Raw genomic sequence first — 7203 nt, 5'->3', positions numbered from 1 at the left:
TAGTTACTTATTAATTTTGTTTCTGTGTATTTTGAACCCAAACTGTAACTAGGGTATAACTGGGGTTTATAAATGTTTTGAACTAGCCCAAGACGAGATGAACAAAATCCTGAAAGGGATTATAGACACTAAGGCAGTATGTTTACATATGGGACCTGGTTTGATGACTGTGATTATCCATTGTTACTATCATTATTAACTGAAGAACAGTAATCAGTGGCTATTTTATTAGGAAACAATATTTACTTGTTTCTGTCAATTAACAATTTACTTGTAAAATAAGAATGTTAATCTAGTTCATCAAATGAATAATTTACTCATTTTATATATAATTTTAACTTAACCAATTATGATTTAATATATGGAAATGTTTCTAAAATAAAAAGAAATATGATTTGAAAATCTGAATAAAAAGAATTGATAGTTACATAAAATCTCTAAAAACCTCATGAGATATATATATATATGTATGTGTGTGTATAACATATATATATATACACACACTTATGTAAATAATAATGTAATTCTTTCTAAATCTGAATTGAGTTATTTCACCATAGAAATATATATTTTTCAGGTGTATACATCTGTCTTCAATAATCCAAAAAAAATGTTTTTAGTTTCTTTTATACTTCATTAAAAAAAAATTACTCAAAAACCCCATGCTTTCTCCCTTTGGTATGGCTCATCATTGAAAAACTTCAATGGTCTTGTTTGGTTTGGTCCTATGTAAGCACCTGGATGGACCTGTGGAAGTCTTTAAGACTTGCACAGGTATAAACTTGAGTTCAACTAATAGTGCTATTGACCACTTAAAGATAAAAGTAAATTCATAGGCAAAATAATAATCATAAAGCTAGTAGATGCCTTCCATTAATATTCATAATGAATAATTGTGTTTTAAGAAGTAAGTTTATCTAAAAAAGAAACAAACAAATACTAACATCATACCCAACTCTAAAAGCAAATTTATGAAAGTCAAAACAAACGAATAAATGATCTCTTGTTCATCCTTATGATAGGACATAGTGGACACAAAGGAAAAAACATTGCATTTGCATAAACTTATATTCTTTCAGTAATATACCATTGATAATTACAACAACCTTAGTATTGAAATAAAGTTCAGGGCCTATTTATTTTTCAATTACATATATGTCATATGTGAAAAACTCATGCCGTTCAATTCCATTTTTTTTCAAAAGTAAGAACAAAAAAAATCATATTTTTCCCTCTAGTGAACAATTTCTCTCTATAGGTACAAGACAGAAGACAAAAACCTATATTGTTGCTGGCTGGTATGTCATACAAATCCATTTTCAGATTATATGTGATATATGTTGCTAAACCTTTGTTAAGCAGAAAAAAAATCCACACTTCTAAGAGGAAATATATATTAATTAAGAAAGGTGTTTTTTTTTGTTTTTTTTTTTTCTTTTTGTATTTTAAGTAGATTTTAGCTATTTTAACTTCTGTCCTTTGTTAAGATTCTTGCACTGGAGTATGGTTAGGATGATTTGTACATGAAGACAGGTAGAGGAAGATAGCTTTGTTCCCTCTATCTACTCTTATTATTTTAGAATGAATAGTTTATATATCCAAGTAAATTATCCTTAGTATTCATCTTTGTCACTTTCTCTTTTTCTGTCTGACAGTCTTTATCTATTTCTATCACTCTCTATGCAATGTGAGTCTCAGATTGGGTATTCACTACAACTGTTGATTACTAGTGCCTGATCTGAAAATCAAACATGAGAGGATTCAACAGGAAAGAGATTCTAAATATCCATTCAGAGAATATCTCCTATGCTTAAGATTTTACTCTAAATGGTGTTAACATTTCAATATAAAATCAGTCGGCAGGATTGTACATTTAGCATGGCATATAACTAGCAGCCCTGATACAGCCTTTTTTTAACCTCCCAATAAAGGAATTATAACTCAAAAAAAATTTTTTCTTATGGTGTCTTTGAAAAGATTTGGTAAATGATTCCCAGTATCTGGGAGATATTTTCACTAAATGTAATATATATTGAAAAGAATTGGACTGAAAAAATAATTGAAAATACCTCTTGCTATGCCAATGAAAACTAAGAAAAGTTACCCAAAAAGGAATTAAGTGAAATAATTACCCCTTTCTCTCACTCCCTTAAATCCCAGCTGTGGACTTTATCTGCCACATCGATTGAAAAGATGATGAACTCTTGTGCTCGCTTCGGCAGCACATATACTAAAGTTTGAATCATACAAAGAAGACTAGCATAGCCCCTGCAAAAAGATGATGGAAAGAAGATGGACTCTTAACTATAAACTCTGAAACCAATTTGTCGACAGGACTTATAAGTTGTAACAATGAAATTCCTAGGGTAAACCAAAGAGACTTGATGAAGAGCCATCAAAAGTTACATTGTAAAGTGGGTATATTGTGATTTTCAAAAGTTAAATATGTAAGTAAGACAAGGTGATTTAAAGCAGGCACATTTTATATGTTCCATATATGAAGTACTTTTTTTGTGAGACAGGCAAAGGAGCTGGGATTACATTTTGTCTGAAATTGGCAAATTGACATAAACTAGATATTTGCCAGATGTTGGGAAAGAAAAGCCATACATATCAGACTGCTTTATGTGAACATCTGAAAAAATTATTCCACCAGCACAAATGTGGATAATAGATGGGTACCTAGCAACATAGATATCCTATATGGGTGATACACAATTTCTCAAGGTTAAAACTTGTTCTGTGATAAAAGAGAAAATAAGCATTCACACATAAATAGTTTTGGTAAAGCAGAAAAAAAAGAAAAAAAAAAGAATTTTTTCTGAAGAGTTAGAAGAAAAAGAGGTCTATGAAGTAGGTTTATGTACCACAGAAAATTGAATATTCTTTATAATTTTGTGGCATTGTTCTCTGAAAAAAAGATTAGAAGGTACAATAGGAAAATTGAGATTAAAGGCATAGGTCAAAATCCAAAAAGGGAATATTTAAGGGAATTAAGTCTGTTTCCTACTTAATACATTTGAAGTGACCAAATAGTATTTATGCAATGGAACAAAGAGTGGAATAAAAATAACCGCAAAGACTCTCCCCTCCAAAAAACCCCCCAAAAACTAATAACAGAAATAAAAGCTACATTGGAAATACAAAGAACAGAATTTTGACAGTGGAAAGTGGAATTAGTATAACAGTGGTAAGCTGAAAATTATCTCCAAGAATGCAGGCAGAAATGACAATAACATAAAATAATGAGAGTATGGGCAATAGGCCTTAGGTTGGAATTGGTGACAACATAAAAACAAAGAAATGCTGAGGAAAAAATATAAAATATTGAAATAGAAATAAGTGTCAGATATTTTCAGTGCTTAAAACATACATGGTATGTGTAGAACAAAAATTCTTAACCCAGGAGAAAATCAGTAAAACTCTACACATTGTTAAGCACATTATATCATATTTTAGAAGAGAAATAAAAGAGAATGCTCTGGTAGGTTTTTGTACCTTATTCTTTTTCTTCACTTGGTATCTCTGCTAAATGGGAGCACTATTAATATTTTTATATAATAATTTTATTAATTTTTTATATTATTTCTGGTTATTCATAGATTATGGTGAAGTTTCTACATAAATAACTACATTTTCTAGAAACAACTGTAATTTATTAACATTCTTTCAAATTTATTTAGATTTTAATATCTGGCATATACCTTAGGGTCTAGGACATCCAGCACAATTTTGAACTGTAAGTATAACAATGCACATACTTGTATAGTTCCCAATGTTACTTGGGATGCTTGTGAATTTCAATATTAAGTACGATGTCTGTTAAAAAATTTTGTAAGTACTAAAGTAAAAACTCAAGTTGTACAAGACCTTAATATTGAAACATACAGACTATGATTAAAGAACAAAAAGCATGTCTATTAGTTAGGAAGAATCAAAATTATAAAAACGTCCTTTTTCTTGTAGTTGTCTATAAATCTAGTGCCAATCTCATTAACATATCAATGAGATATTTTTATAGAACTTGAAAAAATGTTTCCAAAATTCGTATGGAAGACTGAGGTAATTGTAAAAATACAGCATAACTAACCAAGGAGGGAGAATTACTACAGAACTGAATATAATTTTGACAAAAGTGCAAATGATGAATCAGTGAGAGAGAAGCTAGGTCAGATATAGAGAAATAAATACATGTGGTTATTTGCCATATGTCACATGACACATGAGATAAGACACATTACATATCAGTATGCTGAGTGTGGACAGTGAATATCTATCACATATAAATATAAATAGACATATATTGACATACATTTATATATCACATATAAATACATATACACACAATTGAATCCCTACTTCACATACTACAGTATAAAAGTCCAGGTAGATTAACATATACATAAAAAAATAAAATTTTAAGTTATTAGATAAAAATGTAGAATATCTAAGTGATATTCTCATTATATCTCACTATAGGAAAAGATGAAAAATAATACATAAACAGGGGCACCTGGGTGGCTCAGTTGGTTAAGTGTCCAACTCTTGATTTTGCTCAGGTCATGATAACAAGGTTGCAATTTTTTAAAAAAACATTTTATTTACTTATTTATCAGAGAGAGCACAAGCTGGGGGAACAGCCGGCATAGCAGGTAGAGGGAGAAGCCGACTCTCCACAGAGAAAGGAGCCTAATGTGGGGCTCGATCCTAGACCCATGGGACCATGACCTAAGCCAAAGGCAGCTGCTTAACTAACTGAGTCACCCTCAGTGCTGTAAAACTGATCCTGCACTGGGCTCTGTGCTGGGCATGGAGCCTGCTTAATTTTCTCTCTCCTTTCTCCCTCTACCATTGCCCTTCTTTCTTCCTCTAAATAATAATAATAATAATAATAATAGCAGAAAATATAAAGGAATATATTCATTTATTCATTCATTCAACAAATATTAAGCAATTGGTATGCTCCTGAAATTCGTCCTGGTGCTAAGGATGTAGCAGTTAATGCAAAATTTCCTGCATCCATAAAGTTTAAATTTTCTCACTTCATAATTTTATCTGCATTCAAAAAACATGCAAATGTGAAGGAGAAAAGACATTTGAACCATATTACACACAGAAACATTATACTTAATTTAATTTTTTAATTAAAAATAGAAAACAAACAAAACAAATTTAAAAAAAAGCAAATATGAGAGATAGCAGGGTGTTCACTATTTGCTTCTTTCCACTCATTTTCCATCTTTTCCTACCACTTTCCATATCCCAGGACACCAAATTTTACAGATTGCATCAACGTGAACCCTTATTTCTAGCTTCACATTTGGGTTTGGCAGATGGGATCCATCAATCAGCAGAAGCTGAGAAAGTAATGAGAAGAGGAGGAGAAGGTATTTACATTTCTCTCTACCTACCTGCTTGGGCACCTGGTGTTAAGTGCGTCCCTCTACAGAAGTCACATCATCTGTAAGGCAGACATCTCCTATACTCCTTTTTTCATGCCTGTTCTATAAATCACTTTCTCTATCAGACCTGCTAGTATCACCAACTCTCTTATGGTGTCAGCTCCAGGGTGCCTCAAGGCTTCTTGCTGATCAGCCTCAACACTGCCCACAGCTTTGTAAAGTGGTCCTTTCTTAAACTCTTCAGTTATCTCCTTGGAGTATAACATCAGTTTTCTGTTAGAATCCTGCCTGATATAACTAACAATAAAAATGAAGAGGAGGGAGCCTGGGTGGCTCAGTGGGTTAAGCATCTGCCTTGGGCTCAGGTCATGATCTCAGGGTCTTGGGATCGAGCCCCCCATTGGGCTCTTTGCTCAGCAGGGAGCCTGCTTCCCCTCTCTCTCTGCCTGCTTCTCTGCCTACTTGTGATATCTGTCTGTCAGATAAATAAATAAATCTTTAAAAAATAAATAAATAAATAAAAATATTTTTAAAATAATAAAAAATAAAAATGAAGAATGTCACAGAAAAACAACCAATATTTGGCAGTTTCAACCCATTGGAAAGGCAGCACTTTAAGAAGTCTGATAATACCAAGTGCTGCCAAAGATAGAAATAATTGCTGGGAAGGATATAAAATATTGTATATCACTTGTTTAAGAGCAATTTGGATATATACAGCAAAGTTATATAAACTCTATATGTAAACAGTTATATTATGTATAGACTTTTTTAAAATTAACATACAATATATTATTTGTTTCAGGGGTACAAGTCTGTGATTCATCAGTCTGACACAATTCACAGCACCCACCATAACACATATCCTCCCCAGTGTCCATCACCCAGCCACCCCATCCCTCCCACCTCCCCAGCAACCCTCAGTCTGTTTCCTGAGATTAAGAGTCTCTTATAGTTTGTCTCTCTCTCTGGTTTCATCTTGTTTCACTTTTCCCTCCCTTCCTCTATGATCCTCTGCCTTGTTTCTCAAATTCCTCATATCTGTGAGATCATATGACAATTGTCCTTCTCTAACTGACTTATTTTGCTTAGCATAATACCCTCTAGTTCCACTCACGTCATTGGAAATGGCAAGATTTTGGGCTTTTTGATGGCTGCATAGTATTCCATTATATATATACCCCACATCTTCTTTATTCATTTATCTGTTGATGGACATCTAGGCTCTTTCCATAGTTTGGCTATTGTGGACATTGCTGCTATAAACAATAGGGTTCACATGCCCCTTCAGATCACTACATTTGTATCTTTAGGGTAAATACCCAGTAGTGCAATTGCTGGGTTGTAAGGTAGCTCTATTTCAACTTTTTAGGAACCTCCACACTGTTTTTCAGAGTGGCTGCACCAGCTTGTGTTCCCACCCAACAGTGTAGGAGGGTTCCCCTTTCTCCGCATCCTCACCAACACCTGTTGTTTCCTGACTGGTTAATTTTAGCCAATCTGACTGGTGTGAGGTGGTATCTCTCTGTGGTTTTGATTTGTATTGTCCTGAAGCTGAGTGACATTAAACACTTTTAATGTGTCTGTTGGCCATTTTAATGTTTTATTTGCAGAAATGTCTGTTCATGTCTTCTGCCCATTTCTTGATTGGATTAATGAAAGAGGAGAGATCACAACCAACACCAAAGAAATATACTATGTGTATACTTTCTATGTATATACTTTATGTATATGAGTATAAGACAGCATGTGTGTGAATACAGATATATTTCCTAGAGGAATTATTGATATGTATAGAGCA

The 7203-nt window shown here is 32.9% G+C and overlaps 1 non-coding gene across 1 annotated transcript; it reads left to right on the top strand.

The window, feature by feature from the left end:
- Window positions 1–2206: 2206 nt before the first annotated feature.
- LOC125094573 (U6 spliceosomal RNA) lies at window positions 2207–2309 on the top strand. The gene has a single exon (XR_007125588.1). It is a non-coding gene; the product is annotated as a U6 spliceosomal RNA (small nuclear RNA).
- Window positions 2310–7203: the final 4894 nt, after the last annotated feature.

The sequence above is a fragment of the Lutra lutra genome, chromosome 2 (assembly GCF_902655055.1).
Source record: "Lutra lutra chromosome 2, mLutLut1.2, whole genome shotgun sequence".
NCBI classification, from domain to species: domain Eukaryota; kingdom Metazoa; phylum Chordata; class Mammalia; order Carnivora; family Mustelidae; genus Lutra; species Lutra lutra.
The sequence above is the reverse complement of the archived record's forward strand: the minus strand, read 5'-3'. Positions and strand labels throughout refer to the sequence as shown.